The sequence below is a fragment of the Bos indicus genome, chromosome 16 (assembly GCF_029378745.1).
Source record: "Bos indicus isolate NIAB-ARS_2022 breed Sahiwal x Tharparkar chromosome 16, NIAB-ARS_B.indTharparkar_mat_pri_1.0, whole genome shotgun sequence".
In the NCBI taxonomy this organism is placed as follows: Eukaryota; Metazoa; Chordata; class Mammalia; order Artiodactyla; family Bovidae; genus Bos; species Bos indicus.
Genome location: NC_091775.1, coordinates 64,917,794 through 64,936,809, shown reverse-complemented (window position 1 = coordinate 64,936,809; position 19,016 = coordinate 64,917,794). Strand labels below are relative to the sequence as shown.

Genomic DNA, 19,016 nt, shown 5'->3' with positions numbered 1-19,016 from the left:
AGCCAAGCAATGAAGAAAATCCGTAAGATCTTGTCTGGAAAGTATTCCAGCCACTATAGAGCTTAGAAGGTCTTCCCCCTCCACCTCGTCTTCATGCACATGAAGACTAACCCTGGATACACACCCTCGAGAAGATATTTAGCTTCTGAATGTTCTGCTGCCTCCCACCCTCACCCCCCGCCGCCACATCCCTTCCATAAACAAAGAGATTCAGGTGCAGATGTTCAGAACCAAGCACACAAAGTTAACTAATACTTCCTGCTCTGAACCCTACAGTGCATGTGGCCAAGGGATTGATAGACAAGGAAGGGACCACAGCCTGGACGATGCGAATCCAGCCCCTGTTCACACAGGGTCGAGCCAAGGAATTCTGCATCAGCCCCCTCCATGGTGAAGTATTGCTAATCTCTCTGAGTAGGGGAGAAACCGTTCCTGTCTCAGAACTGGAGTCAAGTACTGACTGCAGCGGAACATGAATGCTTCTCTGTTATGTGCGGCTCAGAGAATTCCATGGGGACGTTGTGCAATAGCGTCCCTTACAGAGAAGTAATGAACGACAATGGATGTACAGAGTTGCACGAAATTTCAACATGCCCTTGCATGGCCTGCACTAGAAGAGAACGAGCTCATTCTGAAGTATCATATTAGGAGTCACGGATCCACTGCTGTTCTTATACGCTCTCTTCTCAAGATCAGAAAGTGACTGCTGTCCTTGCAGTCAGCCTTGATTTGAGATAGACATGCACAAGTGCTTAGTCGTGTCTGACTCTCTGCGACTCTCTGGACTGTAGCCCGCCAGCTCCTCTTGTCCATGGAGTTTTCTAGGCAAGGTATACTGGAATGGGTTGCCATTTCCGATAACCAGGGGATCATCCTGACCCAGGGATCGAACCCATGTCTCCTGCATCTCCTGCATTGGCAGGCAGATTCTTTACCACTAGGGCCACCTGGGAATACGAAACTTCACTGAGGTTGTAGCACAGAAAGTCGATTAGAGATGGGAGATGTTTAAGCTACTAGACGGGAGTCTCCAAACAGTTAACACAAACAGTAGTCGCAGAAAACAAGTACTTGAAAACGTTTCCAATGTTGTTAGGATAACTGCTGGCTGAAATAGGAGTTCCCAGGACAACGTGTACAGCTGCATACCAGCTGTTATTGTTCCACCTCAGCAGACAGATTGTACAAATACGGCCTCGCCAATCAAGATGACCCAGGGCCAAGTTAATGCTGAATGTGGGATCCTCAAGTGGACACAGATGGGTGATCAGAAAGCATGGAGAGGAACCATCAAGCACAGACAGAATGTGTTGGGGGGTGATCTGGGTACATGGAGTCAATCTAACTGTTAAGAGACTCAGCCCTAATTGCCTGCTGAGGCTAGTTTCTGTGGCTCAATTCTCATCTTCAAAATAGATTGTCTTTAAAAACTTATTATCCCACTCCTGTCCCTTAAATTTTAGTGCTCTTTTTGTATGCCCTCTCTTTTGTCAATCAGCTAAATGCCAACAGCATAAGGGCACAATCCCATAGGAACTGCAACTGAATCAGCACAACTGACGGAGGAAGACAAGGAACCTTTACAGTTCTCTATGAAATAGTCGTTCTTCACTGAATTTATTAAAACAAATGCAATAGCATCCACAACTGGAGAAAGCATCCCTTTCAAACGAATAAACAAATGTTCATATTTCCAGGTACACGCAGAAGGCACATTCCATCTCACACGAGCCCCTGTCATGACAGAAAGACATGCTGAGATGAGCGGTGCTGGAAGGCAGACAGTTTCCATTCCAAACTGCCACGGGGAAACGTCACAAAGCAGGCGGGTAAAACAGACAAGTGATGATAACCACTTTAGAATTTTTTAAAAAGCTAATAAAATTCTCTACCACAGGCTATGTATTAAAAATAATGGTATGGCTGAGAGTCGGACACGACTGAGTGACTTCATTTTCACTTTTCACTTTCATGCACTGGAGATGGAAGTGGCAACCACTCCAGTGTTCTTGTCTGGAGAATCCCAGGGACGAGGGAGCCTGGTGGGCTGCCGTCTATGGGGTCGCATAGAGTCAGACACGACTGAAGCAACTTAGCAGCAGCAGCAGCATAACAATAAAGCTAAGGAGAAAACTCGAGTTTTAAAATGGATTGGTATGATCTGGGACAAAATAAACCCATAATCTCTTGGGGAAACAAGATTTTTCCCTAAAGGACCAAATTTAAAGTTCAAGGCAAACAAGACAGTTTACTCTCTCCCTATGACCTGCTAAAATTCTACTTAGCTTGACTGCTGAATAAGACCATGGGCACTAACTTAGATCAGATCAGATCAGTCGCTCAGTCGTGTCCAACTCTTTGCGACCCCATGAATCACAGCACGCCAGGCGTCCCTGTCCATCACCAACTCCCAGAGTTCACTCAGACTCATGTCCATCGAGTCAGTGACACCATCCAGCCATCTCATCCTCTGTCGTCCCCTTCTCCTCTTGCCCCCAATCCCTCCCAGCATCAGAGTCTTTTCCAATGAGTCAACTCTTTGCATGAGGTGGCCAAAGTACTGGAGTTTCAGCTTTAGCATCATTCCTTCCAAAGAAATCCCAGGGCTGATCTCCTTCAGAAGGGACTGGTTGGATCTCCTTGCAGTCCAAGGGACTCTCAAGAGTCTTCTCCAACACCACAGTGCAAAAGCATCAATTCTTCGGCGCTCAGCCTTCTTCACAGTCCAACTCTCACATCCATACATGACCACAGGAAAAACCATAGCCTTGACTAGACGGACCTTTGTTGGCAAAGTAATGTCTCTGCTTTTGAATACGCTATCTAGGTTGGTCATAACTTTCCTTCCAAGGAGTAAGCGTCTTTTAATTTCATGGCTGCAGTCACCATCTGTAGTGATTTTGGAGCCCCCAAAAATAAAGTCTGACACTGTTTCCACTGTTTCCCCACCTATTTCCCATGAAGTGGTGGGACCGGATGCTATGATCTTCGTTTTCTGAATGTTGAGCTTTAAGCCAACTTTTTCACTCTCCACTTTCACTTTCATCAAGAGGCTTTTGAGTTCCTCTTCACTTTCTGCCATAAGGGTGGTGTCATCTGCATATCTGAGGTTATTGATATTTCTCCCGGCAATCTTGATTCCAGCTTGTGTTTCTTCCAGTCCAGCGTTTCTCATGATGTACTCTGCATAGAAGTTAAATAAACAGGGTGACAATATACACCCTTGATGAACTCCTTTTCCTATTTGGAACCAGTCTATTGTTCCATGTCCAGTTCTAACTGTTGCTTCCTGACCTGCATACAAATTTCTCAAGAGGCAAATCAGGTGGTCTGGTATTCCCATCTCTTTCAGAATTTTCCACAGTTTATTGTGATCCACACAGTCAAAGGCTTTGGCATAGTCAATAAAGCAGAAATAGATCCTCAAAAACTAAAATCCTGCCTGTGTTCCCCAACAGTAATATCCAAAAATGCTACATAGTTTTAAGCAAATTGAAGGGTCAAAATTGCTTTGCTTTACACACTAAATAAATAAGAAATCATCATACAACTGTTACATGAACAGAGAGAATTCTTATCTGAACACTAGAACATCAAACACTTTTGGAAGGTAATTTCAAAATAGGTGCAAACTACTGTTAGAGGTTACAGATATTTTCCTTTATTGAAACATCAGATAAATGTATCTCAATTTGTATATCCTACCATTTTATTTGAATTTGTTACCAGAAAAGACAAGATTTGCAAGTGAAATTTCAAGCCAAGAACTGGGCATATGACTTATTAACCCAAACCTCATGCTCGCTAACTCAATACCAGCCCTAATTCAGGCTAGTAGGTCACAAGCATGCCTGAAATCCTTGAGCCAAGAGAAAGGAATGAAGCCAACATTTACTCCCACTCGTCCAAGCTGAGGCAAAAAAATCCACTCTGCCGAACATCAGAGTTCTAAACTGCAAGGAACTGAGTGATGTGTAAGATTTAATGGAATCACACAAAGAAAGTGGTTAATTATAATACCAAAGAAATAAGGAAATAAACAGGCAATGAAATGTAAGTTCCATAAATAAAACCCATACTTTAAAACCAGTATTTTTTAAGACATGAAAAAGATGTCTAATTGTTCAAGACATGATAAGGAAAAAAGACACCAGTTTTATGGGTAGCTATCTCTTGTTCTGTGACATCTGTACACTATTGAGATCTGACTATTTTTAACTACCATCCCTAGCAGAATACTGAAGAACTTTAAAACAGTAGAGAGAAAATCTGACTGGCAAAAATAAGAGATTCTAATATAGTCATAATGGTAAAGTCATTGACTAAGATGATTTCTAATAAATCCTCCCTACATACAAAAAGTTAACCCACAGTGTACTTTTATTCATTCAATAACTATTTGCTAAGTAAATTTAAGTGACAGTCCATCATGACAAGCTATTTAGAAACGCAGTCCTTCATTTTGCTAGAATGCCTCTTACCCTCCAGTTTAAGTCTTAAACTCAGCTCTCTATGCCTGCAGATCATAAACTATTTGTATCTGTCCTAAATGGAAGAAACAATTACAAATACTATAAAATATCTTAAGTACTAAAATGTTTTTCTTGGTTTTCACAATAGTGTAACTTCTTACCACAGTCACCTATTAGATCAGTTAATAGCCATAACTGGTGCTAATAACTGCAAGTCCAAATTCTCCCATTCCTTCCTCAGATATTTGCTGAACACCTATTATGCCACTGTCCTGGGCCCTATTCCAGGGACTGGGGCTACAGCAGAAAAGCAGACGGCTAAGGTCCCGACTTAGGGGGCTTACAATGCGGTAGGGAGTGGGAGTGAGTAAGGGAGAGGTAAAAAACAAAAATAAAAACAAAAGTCTTGTGTGTCAGATGGTAAATGACATGATAAAGAACAAACAAGGGACAGAAAGCACGGGAATGGAGCGGTATTTAATGCAGTGTCAGAGATGGCCTCACCGATGTAGATAAGGTGACATTCTGGGAAAGCATAAAGAAGTGAGGAGACATGGTGGGGAAGAACATGCCAGGAAGGACACACCCGAGGCAGGTGTGCTGGCCAGTTCCAGGGAAGGATGAAGAGGCCAGTGTGGCTGAAGTAAGACTGAACTAGAAGGAAAGGACAGGGGATGAGGTCAGAGAAGCCCAGGGGAGGGAGAGACTGCCGAGCATGCCAGCCTTTAGGCCACTGCAAGACACTGGCTTCTCCTCTGAATGAGATGAAAACCCACTGCAGGATTCTGTACAAGGGAGTAATATGATCTCACTGCTTGTTTAAAAGGATCACTCTGGCTCCTTTATGGACAGGACTATGGAGGGGCGTACAGACAGACAAGAATTTGGGGGGGTTTGCAATCTCCCAGGTTGGAGATAACAGCAGCGTAGTCCAGGGTGGTGGCAGCAAGCAGTGATCAGATTCTGACTGCATTCTGAGGGTAGACCAGATCAGTTACTGATGGGCTGGACACGGGGTGTAAGCTGTGGCAGCTCTGAAGATCAAGCTGTCATTTACTGAGACAGCAAAGAACAGGGTAAGAACAAGTGTAGGGATGGAGAGCAAGGAAACTGAGAGTTCAGTTCCGGATATTTTAAGTTTGAAATGCTAATAAGACATCTGAGTAAAGATTTCAAGTCAGCCACTAAGATATATACAAGTCTGGACTTCAAGGAGACGTACAAGCTAGAGAGAGAAATCTGAAAGTCATGAGCCAGACAGTACTGAGAGTGACGGCATTAGATGGAAACACCTGCAGAATGACTTGCAAGGTACAGAACTGGGTCTTGGGATAACTTTCAGAGATGGGGGAGGTAGGGAGGATTCAACATAGGAGACTCAAGAGGGACAGTCACTGAAGCAGAAAGAGAATCAACACAGCAGAATTCCAGAAGCCAAGTTAAAAAAAAAAAACAAAAAAAGTTTTCAAGAATAAAAGAACGATCGACTGAGTCAAACGCTTCTGAAAAGGTGAGAAAGATGAAAACGGAGTGTTGGCCACTGGATTTCACTGATTACTGCTGACCTTGACAGCAGATGGACTGGCAGAACGACAGGGATGAAAGCCAGAGAATGTTGAGGGGCTGGGGAGAACAGAGACTGGAGACACCTAATAAAGACATTTTTCCAAATAATTCTGCTATGAAGAAATGGGCTGGTAAACAGAGGGGAGAAGACAGGGTTCAGGGAGAAATCACTTTCTTGTCCAGGAAGACAGTACACGTTACGGTGATGGGACTGATCCAGTGCAGCAGCTGAATTTACACTGAACAGTGAGGACCATCTCCAGTGTCATGTAGATGGATCAGAGTGGGAAAAGAGACCGACTCTGGTGCAGTGAAGTTCTTTGAGCCTTTCCAAAAGTTTCTCTCAAGAAAGAAGAAATAACAGAATTAACAGGATCACTAAGTACCTAGATTAAAAAAGAGTTATCTGGTACAAACTATTATATATAGGATGGATAAACAACAAGGACCTACTGGATAGCACAGGGAACTATATCCAATATCCTGTGATAAACCACAATGGAAAAGAATATAAAAAAAGAACGTATATACACGTGTAACTGAATCACTATGATGTACAGCAGAAATTAATACAACATTATGAATCAACTCTACCGGAAAAACTTTTTTAGAAACTTAATCTGGTACCCAAACAGTTCAAAGACCACAGGAGCTCTGGAAGGCCTTCCCTAGTAGAGCCAGCCCAGATGGAGACTTTCTTGCTACAGCAGTCTCATAACCTAGCCCACACTAAGGTACCAGACTAGCTGTTAGAATCAATCAGAAAATTTCTGAGAAAATGAAAATTGTTAAGCTTCATCCCCAGAAGTTCCATCTTGGTAGGTTCAGGGTGAATTCTCCAAATCTGCATTTTTAAAAAATACCCTAGGTGATTTTTATGTACATTTGAAAAAATACTTACTAGAAACTCACCTCATCCTGGTTCTCACCCTTTAAAGCTTTAGGAAGGAAAGGCTCTGCCCCCTGTGCTACACTGTAGAATGAACTCTGGCATTCAGGAGTGGAGACTTCCACTTTCACGTCATGTATTTTAAGGTGAAATTTACTGCAAGTGTTACCTGTACAGGCAGGAGCAGTAACCAGAGTAATAGCCGTCTATCTTCTTGCAGATACAGACAGATATTAAACTACACAGGGGCTGCTCACTCCACAGCCAAGAAGGCTTGGGGTGACTGGACCAGGTGAACCCAAGCTCCACAACATTCTTCTCTCTGCCAATGTCCTTTTCATTCAACTTGTATCCTCAAGGCTCCATTTCCCAGGCAAGTAGAAAGAAACATTTGATTTTAAGAAAACCCACCTTCTGCTGGAGGTTTCACTGCGCTCTTCTTCTCATGGAGATGTGCTTGTGTGTTAGTCGCTCAGTCCTGTCTGACTCTTTGCAACCCCATGGGGTTTACCCCCCAGGCTCCAGGCAAGAATACTGAAGTTGGGTTGCCATCCCTTCTCCAGGGGCTCTTTCTGACCCAGGGATTGAACCCAGGTCTCCTGCATAGCAAGCAGACTCTTTACCATCTGAGCCACCAGGGACCTGATTCTCTGTAATCAGATCAAGATTCTCTGTAATCCAAATTCTCCAACCCCTCTAGTTTCTGTCCCTCTTCCTCCTCTGGACAATTACTTAACAGTTTATAAAAGGACAGACCACCAACAGTTCTCAATGGCAAGAACAAATCTGGAAGCAAAGAGTTAACTTCTGCTTCAGTACACTCAAAAAGATAAGAAAACACTTTTTCTTCTTTGTCTAGAAGCCTAGACTTGTCTAATCCCAGTCTGTGTCGGGTAGTGTTGGCATTTTCAGGGAGAGTGTTACATTCTGTTGGGTAAAGACTAATGTAGAAATATTTACTTTTCAGAGAAGAAATTTCAGGTATTTTTTTTTTTTTAATATATATATGCTTAAGAGTAAAGTACCAGACATTCACATTGCTATTAGAGAGAACGGGGTGGGGGGCGGGGGGTGGAATGAGGGGGTGAGATTGACTGAAGAATTATAACACTTTAAAAATCCAGACTTAATACTCTGGATTTTAAATTCTCCCCTATCATTCACACCTGATCTATAGGGTGTGTTTGCTATTTTGGAAATTCTTGGAGGTGACTGATCTCATCTCCCTCCAGAATCAAGCCTCAGGACACAGCTTCAGTAGTTTCGAATCTAAGGTTGATCACACTGTAGTCCACAGACCAACTCTAGCCTATCACCTATTTTTGTCAATAAATGCCCACTAACCCCACTTTGTCGATGGCTACTTTCTGGCTATAAGGGCAGAGCTGAGCAACTGTGACAGATGCTGCAGGCCTAAAATATTTACTGTGGCCTTTACGGAAAACGTCTGCCAATCCTGCTCTAAGAAATCAAAGAATACAAAAACAAAAAATTCTACTAAAATCTTGTCTACCTCTTTTCTGCAAGGCATAGTATTTTAAAAAAATAACTGGCCCAAGGATGTCTGAATTTTTTTCTCTATGGTCCCGTAAAATATAGAAGGAGGAAGTCTATTCAGGCATTTTTTAAGATTAATAACAATTCAAATCCATTTGAAACCTAGATTTATTATTTCATAGGAAAATTATTATTTCAAATGAATAGGCAAAAAAGATCAGCAATTAAAGGAAGAAGAAATGAAGAGTTAATGCATTTCAAAAATCAAATCTGTAATAATGTTAGCCCACAAAAACGAACCAGTCAAGCAGAAAGACAAGAAAAACAGCACTGCTGGGAAAAGTAGCACCGTGTTTCTAGTGATGCCCCCTCTCAGATCCACCCCACGTGGAGACTTAATAAGCAAAAGCAGTCAAAGGAGGAAAACTGATGAGCAAACTCCACAGCAACCACTGGGATGGCAGGAAAAAATGATGCTGAAAACTGCAAATAAAGTGGAAAAGGCAAGTCAATCCCACGTAGATCTCTGCGAGCTCCTCCCTCCCTTGTCCTCTGGGTAGGAATTCAGTCCTTCACACAGGCCTCCTTGTACTTCTGCTCTTCTGAGCGGATGGACAATTTACATCATGAGAATGCTCTGCCAGCTGGCACTCTCTTCCACAAGCGACTGATTGTGAGCAGATGCCTTCATAAGATAAGGGTAAACGAATGCGCCCCTTCTTCATTTTTCATTCATCCCCCCCTCTGTGCAGAGGAATGGAAATGCATACTCTACACACTGTCTTTTAGAGACCAAAGTCTGTGTTCTTCACATCCCTTCATCTCTCATGGGTGGTGCTTGGACTTGCTATTGCATTTCTGATTACCCTGTGCCCTCCACCACATACCTAAGATGTATGCAATCTCGCAGTCTCCCTTGATTATCTGTGAACAACCATGAGCTCCCAAATACAAGTGCCGGCTTATTTTTTCTAATGATTTAAACACTGACTACTCTCAAACATAGCCTCAATTTAGAACATTTGATAATCTACCACAACAAGTATCAAAACTTTCAGCCAGAAGTCAATCAAAATTATTGGTGTAGTTACTGTTACAGATAAAACAGTCACATATAAATATTCTTTTTTCTAGTTAAATCACCTTCCTTTTAACATACATTATACTTTCAGAAGCTTCATTTTACATTTCTCTTCAATAGGAAAGCAGTGAGAGTTGCAATATCACTTTTCAGGGAGGAGAAACTTTTCAAGATCACTCCTGAAATTGTTTTATACATTATGTATACACCACATTCAGTGAGGGGAAGACAAGATCATGTGACAAATTATTTACACAGAATGCTTCAGGTAGGTCGGTCAGATTCCCTGTACTTCAAAAACACGAGCCTTCTTTATCTGCTTTTCCTTCTATATTAAGAGCAAATATTTAGCAGTGATATCAGAAGAAACGTTCTTCTAACCCATCCTTCACCATATTTCAAACAGACAGTGCTGAGTTCTCATCCATGGGAGGATTCCCCATGCATCACAATGGGACCTGTTCTACCTTCTATTTACATACTGGAGAACTGCCAAAGTCCTTCCCAGCTCTCTTTGATCTGCTGCCAGAAACTTGGTACCCAACACCCACCTAGAAGAAAATTCCCTCAGGAGATCCACAACTAAAGAAGAGGAGTCCGGAAGGAGCTGGAAAATATTCTACAAATCCACCCTACATCATATTGCTACCCAATTTATGAATCTGTGCAAGGTACCTAATCCAGTGCAAACTCCTTAGGTGTGTTATTGCAAGGCACCCATAAGCCTGAAGACTTGGGCTTCATTTTACACCTTCGAACTATATCCTAAAACTCTCTAATGTAAGACTCCAGTCTTGCCGTCTCTTTTATATACATACCAATGCTCACTTCAAAGCCATTCAAAGCCTTCACTCCTACTGAATCCTACCTTTCTTCCTAGGTTTAGCTCAAGTGGCACTGTCTCCAATGTGTGTTATCTTACTTATGGGAACACACAGTTCTTACTCCAAATCACGTAATTCAGAACTTGGGTTTTCACCCCTTCGCATAAGTTTCTTTCCCGCTATGAGAAGTTTAACTCCTTTTTTAAATTAAAGTATAGTTGATTTCCAAAAGATATTAGTTTCAGAGTATAACTTATTCAAAAGGAAGTAATCTACCTATACTTTTTGGATATCCTCTACAATAGTACTTTTCAAGTTTTTCTGACCAGGACATATAGTAAGAATAAAGGCATTTTATACTGCAACTCTCAACATACACACACAGACAGACACTGAAACTCAAGTCTGATTTTAAAAAAATGAAATACTACCTATCATGCAATCTGATATTCTCTTCCATACCCTATTTCATTTGTTTATTAAAAAAAATGCTAGTCACAGCTCACAAAATTCATTTTATGACATGAGGAAGTTGTAACCTACTTGGAAAACACTATTCTATAATCTCTTGGTCACTGTCCTCGGCACAAAACAGTTGCTCAGTTAAGTATTTGTCCACTATAGGCTGACTCATCTCCTGAACGTAACAGGTCAGAATTCCACAATGAAATGTTCTCTAGATACTGACGTACAGTTTAAGATGATAAACTTTCAAGACCTTCCAATTACTTAAAAAACTGAACAATATTTTTAAAGTTTTTGTATATGGCAGCTTTTAACATGATTTAAAAAAAAAACCTTTTCCTAAAGCTAAAGGGCAAAATTCCATTCATCAACATGGTATCCCTAAGAAGACCAGAAGCCACCAACCCTTCTTGACCTGATCCCTCCAAAGTGGTTCTTTTTAGCAGCTCTGGTTCCAGAAGAACTCCTTTAGCCCCAAGTCTGTGACAAGCCTTCAGGGTAGCAGCAAGGATTTCCTCTCTGTGGGCAGATGGACTCATGCCCAGTGCTGGGGGTTAGACTATACGAAAGAGAAGACATCTGGATATTTATTGGGAAACTCACTTCTTGTCTCATGTTCAAGGCACTTTTCTCATTGGGGTATCAGTACCTGGAATTGTCTCATTTATTTTTTGCACATCTTCTTTATATGCCCCCCAATAGACACACACACACGCACACACAAGAGAGTAAGCTTTTGAGGACAGGACTCTTGTCTTGTCCCCTGCTATCCCTTTACTTTGAGGGATGTTTTTGTCATTGCCTTTGAAAGGGAGAGAAATGTCTGACTTATGAAATAAGCAGCAAGCCAACAGGAGAAATCAGTGACTCAGGTAAGCCTGGCTTGTTGTTTGGTTCATTCATTCACAGATTCATTCATTTTGCAAAGATATGCTAAAAGTTTCTGCTAGGCAGTCTGTTAGGCAAGGATGGAATAAGACTCAGTCCTTTCCCTAAAGGAATTCCATATGATAAATAAGGGAAGACACAAATAATTAAATGTAACATTAGAGAAGTACTGTACTGGGGAGTAGGAGCAATCACACATCTATTTGCTCATCCATAAAATAAGGGTTCAACAGGATGAATTTAACATTCAGATCCAAAAAGCTTGATTCTACAGTCCATGTGCTTAGAAATCCACATTTCTAAAGATGCCTGCCTCACAGATCTTTTGAATACTTTCTTTGCTTATAGCAACATTCTAGAGAATGTTAAAATACCATAGGAACTGATTTCACAAGGACAAATGACGTCAGAAACATGAATAGCAGCTGGTTTCCAACTCACCTCAGTTCTTTAAAGACATTAAGTAATTCTCTGAACCTATACCATACTTTTGCCAATATTCTGTGCTCTGTTTAATCCTATAGTCCCAGGTGAGTTTATACTGAATAATCTGCAAAGGATAACAGAAATTAAGGTTCCATTTTTAAGGTTAAAACTTTTCTAATGACTTAACAAAGGGCTCTCAAATAGTTGCTTCCATCCTTGAATGAGGAAAAAATAACTCTCCATTTCTAGGTCCACAAAAGATGAAGAGCTTCAATCTCCAGGCTGTAAACAAATAATCAAACACCCTGTCCACAAGGGGCAAATGACACAATGTTTTAGAATAATTTCTTCAGTACCAAGAATGGATTTTCTGCCCTTGTTTCTCTCACTTGCAAAAGTAAATGCCTGGATCCCTTTGAAAATTAGCCCAATCTACAAAACAGTGGAACTAAACTGAACTCCCACCAAGACTTGGCTCATGCATTCTTCCACAAATGTGGAACAAAGACCCCATTGACTTACGCATGTAGGCGGATTAGAATTGCAATGCAGCCATGTAGCACATTACTGCTCAGTGATTCCACCCGGATAAGTCAAGGGAGCCTTCTCCAGATAGATCTCCCTGTTTTCCTTCTTTCCACAGCACATTACTGCTCAGTGATTCCACCCTGACAAGTCAAGGGAGACTTCTCCAGATGTATCTCCCTGTTTTCCTTCTTTCCACAGCAAAGTAATTTCAAGTTCACCCTATAATACAGATGTGGGATCTAGCATAAAACAGGCCTGTCTGCACATTTTTAAACAAACAACAGGCATTACATTTTTAAATTTGCCTGCTTCTATTTAGTGCTGTTTCTAATCCTTTTTAGAGCTTTCCTAAAACACCAGATAAGTGGAAACATGCTAAGGGTCAAACACTCCAAGTTCTTAAAAGTCCAAAGAGAAAAACATTTATTATGAAAACTATTAACAGAAGGAATATCAGAACGGGAAACGGGTCACGTGGTAGAAAACAAGAGAAAAAGGAGAGCATGAGCATAAAGCAGCTTTTAACCAGTTTTGTTGTCTTTAGAACTGATAAATCATGTTTACAAACTTCTTTCAGTGGCCCCCGCTTTCTAACTTCTAAGCACATACCAGCTGCCTAAAGTAACAGAATGTAAGGATGGATATGCTCTCTGCCCTCAAAAAGTTTACAATCTAGTGGAACCACAAATCCAAGTGCAACCCAGAGAAGGATGTGCTAAGTTTTAGCAAAAGTGTATGCAGGGCAAACTGACTTCAAATGGACGACTTCACAAACTTATATAAAGCAGTTATGGACAAATTTAGGTTTCTTCTTCTGAAAAACTTGATAAAATACAAGTGGGACGCTTTGACACAATAGACCAACATAATCTATACTCTCAAAAGCATTTTCTTTCGGTTCTTCTCCTGATGTTTTAGTATAGGAGTTTTAAGAACCCTCACTTGAGTAGAATGCCTGGCATTGTCACTCTTAATGCCAGAATAAAAAAGAGAGCATTGTAAGAAACCCACAGAGAATTTATATGAATACAGGCACAGATAGGGACACAGACTGATTTTAAATACCATATATGCCTGAGTATAATAAAGGAATTTCCCCCTAAATTATCCTTTCAGAAAAGGCAGAACTGCTTTGTATTTCAGTTCTTACAAACCTTCCCAATTATTTCATTTTAGACCACAAATTACTGTGAGGAAATCAAATTAGTCTGAAATGACCTCAAATAACGCAAGTTCTGGATGCTTACATAGGACACATAATAGAAGGTTTTTGTTGTTTTGTTTTATAAGAGGCAAGAAATTAACTCAGATTTATGTCATTTCCCCTGAGAAGTATGGCTTTAAAATTAAGTGTTGAATACTATAAATAATAAACCTTTTAAAGAATACTTTATTAGGAAGGAGAGTAAATGGTTATACTATGAAGAACACAAATACAAACCAAAAAGAGTAGCGGAGAAATATACTAATATTATATCAATCAGTACATATGACTTCAGAAAAAATTTCCAATGTTAACAATCTTATACAAATGTAAAAGTACTGTATCATAAATAATTTATTCATGAAAATGAATACATCTGTAAAACTGTGCTGATGGCTAAAAAGGGACTTTAACAGTCACTGATGTCAGAGATGTATGCAAAGAACTGGAATAAAATCATTCCATAGATGTGAAATTGTGGAAAAGAATATTAATTTATAAATATATTATTTAAAATGTTAAGTTAATAAATTAAATATTTTAAATAAATAGCTGATTATTTCACCTCTAATCCTTTAAAATTTTTATATAGTCAAATTGGCAAAAACTTAGTTTTTAACATCTTCTAAAAGGGAAAAGGAGAAATAGCCTACTATCTGGGCTGCCTTTCACACATACTCATATGGTAGACTGCATGCTGTAACTCAAAGGGGATTCTGTATAAATGTAACAGAGCAGCACCCATACAAGAGAGCCAGTCCTAGAAGATAGCAGCACAAGCCAGGCAGCGTGTGGGCTGGCAGGCTGGCCACTCACCCTGGTCTTATTCTGTTTCCATATCACAGATAAAAGTTACCCAGGTGGAAGGATGCCCTGCTTGAAACTCTTCCATCCCTTCCCCATTTTATCCTTACTTTAAAAAGGAAAAACAGCTTGAGGACTTCCCTGGTGGCCCAGTGGTTAAGAATCGCCTTCCAACGTAGGGGACGTGGGTTCGACCCCTGGTCAGAGAATTAAAGATCCCACATGCCACACAGCAACTCAGCCTGCACGCCACAACTCGCGAGGCTGCGTACTGCAACCAAGAGCCCACATGCCACAAGTTAAGACGTGACACGGTCAGATAAATACATACATATTTTAAAAACACCTCTTTATAAAAAAGAAAACCAACTTTACAGGCAGATCAATCACCATCAGCACTAATACATGGAAGAATGTCAGAACAGGCACACTAGTATGGTCTACCACAAGGAAAAAATCTGTTTTTCTCTTACTCGTCTTGCATTACTTCAACAAATCATCACCTTTCCTTGCTTCTTCCAAAGTCCTCCCACCTGCACAAGTCACTTGAAGGCCAAAACTGCTGGAAGAGTCAGCAGCACAGACAGCAGGACCACGGGCACTCAACTTAACTTGCCTTGAGCCGTGCTAGGGCTCAAGAGTCCTTGCTCCACTGTGTCACTAACAGACCATATGACACACTGTCCACAAGGCTTGAGCTGGAGGAACCTCACCGTGAAACTACCCTGACTCCAAAGAATGCTGTCCAAAGTCACAACCCTCGCTTCAGTTCCCAGCACCAGGAAATGGTTGGCACTGACCCTAATAAACCCCCAACTTAAACCATCTTGAGAGATCCAGGCACATGCCTAAAATGCCACAAACATTTTCATCATCAATACTAATAACGAGGCATATCTTGTCTTATTGTTGTTCACTTCATCATCCTTTGCAGACACTGCCAAGCCAGTTGAAGGTCTGTGGCAACCCTGCATCCAGCAAGTCTATGGGCGGCTTTTTTCCAATAGCATTTGCTCACTCTGTGTCTCTGTGTCACATTTTGGTAATTCTAGCAAGATGTCAATGGCACCCCACTCCAGTACTGTTGCCCGAAAAATCCCATGGATGGAGGAGCCTGGTAGACTGCAGTCCACGGGCTCGCTAAGAGTCGGACACGACTGAGCGACTTCACTTTCACTTTCCACTTTCATGCATTGGAGAAGGCCATGGCAACCCACTCCAGTGTTCTTGCCTGGAGAATCCCAGGGAAGGGGGAGCCTGGTGGGCTGCAGTCCGTGGGGTCGCACAGAGTCGGAAACGAATGAAGCGACTTAGTAGTAGTAGTAGTAGCAGCAAGATGTTAAATTCCTTCATTATTACTATATTTGTTACTATATTTGAGACCTTTGATGTGACTGCTTGCTGAAGGCTCACATGATGATTACCAATTTTTAGCAATAAAGGATTTTTAAATTAAGGCATGTATATTAAAAAAAACATTTTAAGTATTTATTTTCACTTTTTTTTTTTTTTGCTGAACCACACAGCATGTGGTATCTTAAATCCCCAAAAGACTCTTGCTCCTTGGGAGAAAAGCTATGACAAACCTGGACAGCATATTAAAAAACAGAGACATTACTTTTCCAACAAAGGTCCATCTAGTCAAAGCTATGGTTTTTCCAGTGGTCATGTATGGATGTGAGAGCTGGACCATAAGAAACCTAGCACTGAAGAATTGATGCTTTTGAACTGTGGTGTTGGAGAAGACTTAAGAATACCTTGGACTGCAAGATCAAGCCAGTCAATCCTAAAGAAAATCAGTTCTGAATATTCACTGGAAGGACTGATGCTGAAGCTGAAGCTCCAGTACTTTGGCCACCTGATGGGAAGAAATGATTCACTGGAAGGACTGATGCTGAAGCTGAAGCTCCAGTACTTTGGCCACCTGATGGGAAGAACTGATTCACTGGAAAAGACCCTGATGCTGGGAAAGATTGAAGGCAGGAGGAGAAGGGGATGACAGGGGATGAGATGGTTGGATGGCATCACCAATTCAATGGACATGAGTTTGCGCAAGCTATGGAAGTTGGTGATGGACAGGGAAGCCTGGCATGCTACAGTCTATAGGGTCGCAAAGAGTTGGACACAACTGAGTAACTGAACTGAACTGAACTGAGGGATTGAAACCATGCTCTCTACAGTGGAAGCACAGATTCTTAACCACTGCGCTGCCAGGGAAGTCCCCAGTATGTACATTCTTTTAAACATAATGCTGTTGCATACTTAACAGGCTACAATGTAGTGTAAACATAACTTTTATATGCACTGGGCAAACAAAGAATGTGTGTGACTCATTTAATGTGACACTTACTTTACTGTAATGGTTTGAAACCAAACTGGCAATATCTCTGAGGTAAGCCTATGTAATCAAAAAGCATTCGTGCTATAATCTCATCAACACCATGGCTCTTTGATGCTGCAATAGTGGTCACATGTCATTTAACACTGTCCAAAGCCACAGAATGTACACCACCCAGAGTGAATCTAGCATAAACTATCGATTTGGGGGGATACTTATGGGTCACTATTGTCCCACTGACTGTAACAAATGCACCACTCTGGTTTAGGATGTTGACTGCGGGAGAAGCTGTGTGTATGAATGAAGGGAGGAAGTTCAGTTCAATTCAGTTCGGTCACTCAGTCGTGTCCGACTCTGCAATTCCATGGGAAGTCTCTATACTCAATTTTGCCGTTAAAACTACTCGAAAAATAAAGTCTATTAAAAAGAACATTACTAAATTTCATTTAAAGGGCTCATTTCAGAAGCCAAATGAACTTTGTCATAGTTTTTCAAAGGTAGCTTTCATTCAAAAATACTAAAAACTTAAAACATTAGTACTACGAAAAGTTGTCTTAAGACCGGTTTTTTAAGTCCCAAAGTGGTTTGTGTTGAAAAATGAAAACTAAAAAATAAAATCTTACCAATCTAACAACATATATAAAATAAAAGTCTAGCAATATGCATTTTTCTACTTAACATAATATTTTTTAAAAAACTAGCATCAAACTATAACAGTTAAGATTTAACATCAGAGAAGGCAATGGCACCCCACTCCAGTACTCTTGCCTGGAAAATCCCATGGGTGGAGGAGCCTGGAAGGCTGCAGTCCGTGAGGTTGCTGAGGGTTGGACACGACTGAGTGACTTCACTTTCACTTTTCACTTTCATACATTGGAGAAGGAAATGGCAACCACTCCAGTGTTCTTGCCTGGAGAATCCCAGGGATGGGAGAGCCTGGTGGGCTGCAGTCTATGGGGTCACACAGAGTCGGACATGACTGAAGTGACTTAACAGCAGCTACTGGGTCTGGAAAGAACAAACTGGAAGCAATAAACTCTCTGATCCTCTAAAGGTCTGACTCAACTCACCTAGCACTTAGTATAACTGGGTGTTCTCTCAATGGTTCTAAATCCCAATGCTGAAGTCTGAGAAGTTAAGGGAGGGAACAGGGAAGCCTTGACTTCCATAAGGAGAGCCAGGACAAAACACTGAGGATGGAGAAAGGGGAGCTGAGCCTTTGAGAACTCCAGGGATACGCCCCATCCAATCTGGTCCTTTCATGAGCTACAAGCTGAAATGAGTTGTACCCATGTATATTTCATCACTGATCAGTGTAATGCTCTCTGGAAATAAATAACCAAAGATAAAGGATATTGCCTAGAAATTGTAGAAACTCTCCTGGTATCTTAAATATCATCTGTGGGAGGGGGGAACAGCCAATAATATTTTTTTTTTACATTTTTATAGCACTGTCATTATGCAATAAGATATCCCTTCATTATGCCTACAATAATAAATACATTTATGTGTCCATTCAGTAGAATTGTACTGACTCTATTATAAAAATTGGTAACATTGGTTGGTTAGTTATTTTATGCACAATTATCTCATTTTCAGCTTTTCAAACTCAGAAATTTAATTTTTATCAGTGCATGAAAGGCTGATTAAGCTCTTGGGAACTGACTTGGGCCAACCAAACTCAACCAAACTGATGTATTATTCACAAACAACCACATGTTCATTTTTGATAAAAGCTGTTTTTGTCAAAACAATAGGAACAGATAGCTGCACAGGGCAAGTCCTCACAGAAGACCATATTAGAGATTGTAGAATTGCTTGGTAAGCAGAGAACTGGAGCAAACGGGAGCTAAACATTCTTGGGCAAGAGTTCTCTCAAATTATGGCAAACTGCCCTTCTGTATTCTAGAGATCGTTCTCTCTAAAAATAATCAGACCAGTGGTCTAATATTAGAGTATTTTCTCCCCCAGAGAATGGGACACAGATTAAAATTTTTATTCATTTCAATATTCCTTATAGGTCAGTAAAGATTC

General features: G+C 40.9%; 1 protein-coding gene and 1 long non-coding RNA gene across 2 annotated transcripts in view; both read right to left on the bottom strand.

Annotated features, from left to right (window-relative positions):
• LAMC1 (laminin subunit gamma 1) overlaps positions 1 to 19,016 on the bottom strand; it is a 121,486-nt gene that overhangs the window by 52,669 nt on the left and 49,801 nt on the right. The window lies entirely within an intron of this gene.
• LOC139176433 (uncharacterized) overlaps positions 1,587 to 19,016 on the bottom strand; it is a 66,354-nt gene continuing 48,924 nt past the window's right edge. The window contains exon 2 of the long non-coding RNA XR_011560910.1: positions 1,587 to 19,016. This exon is cut by the window's right edge and continues 25,829 nt beyond it. This is a non-coding gene — a long non-coding RNA (uncharacterized lncRNA).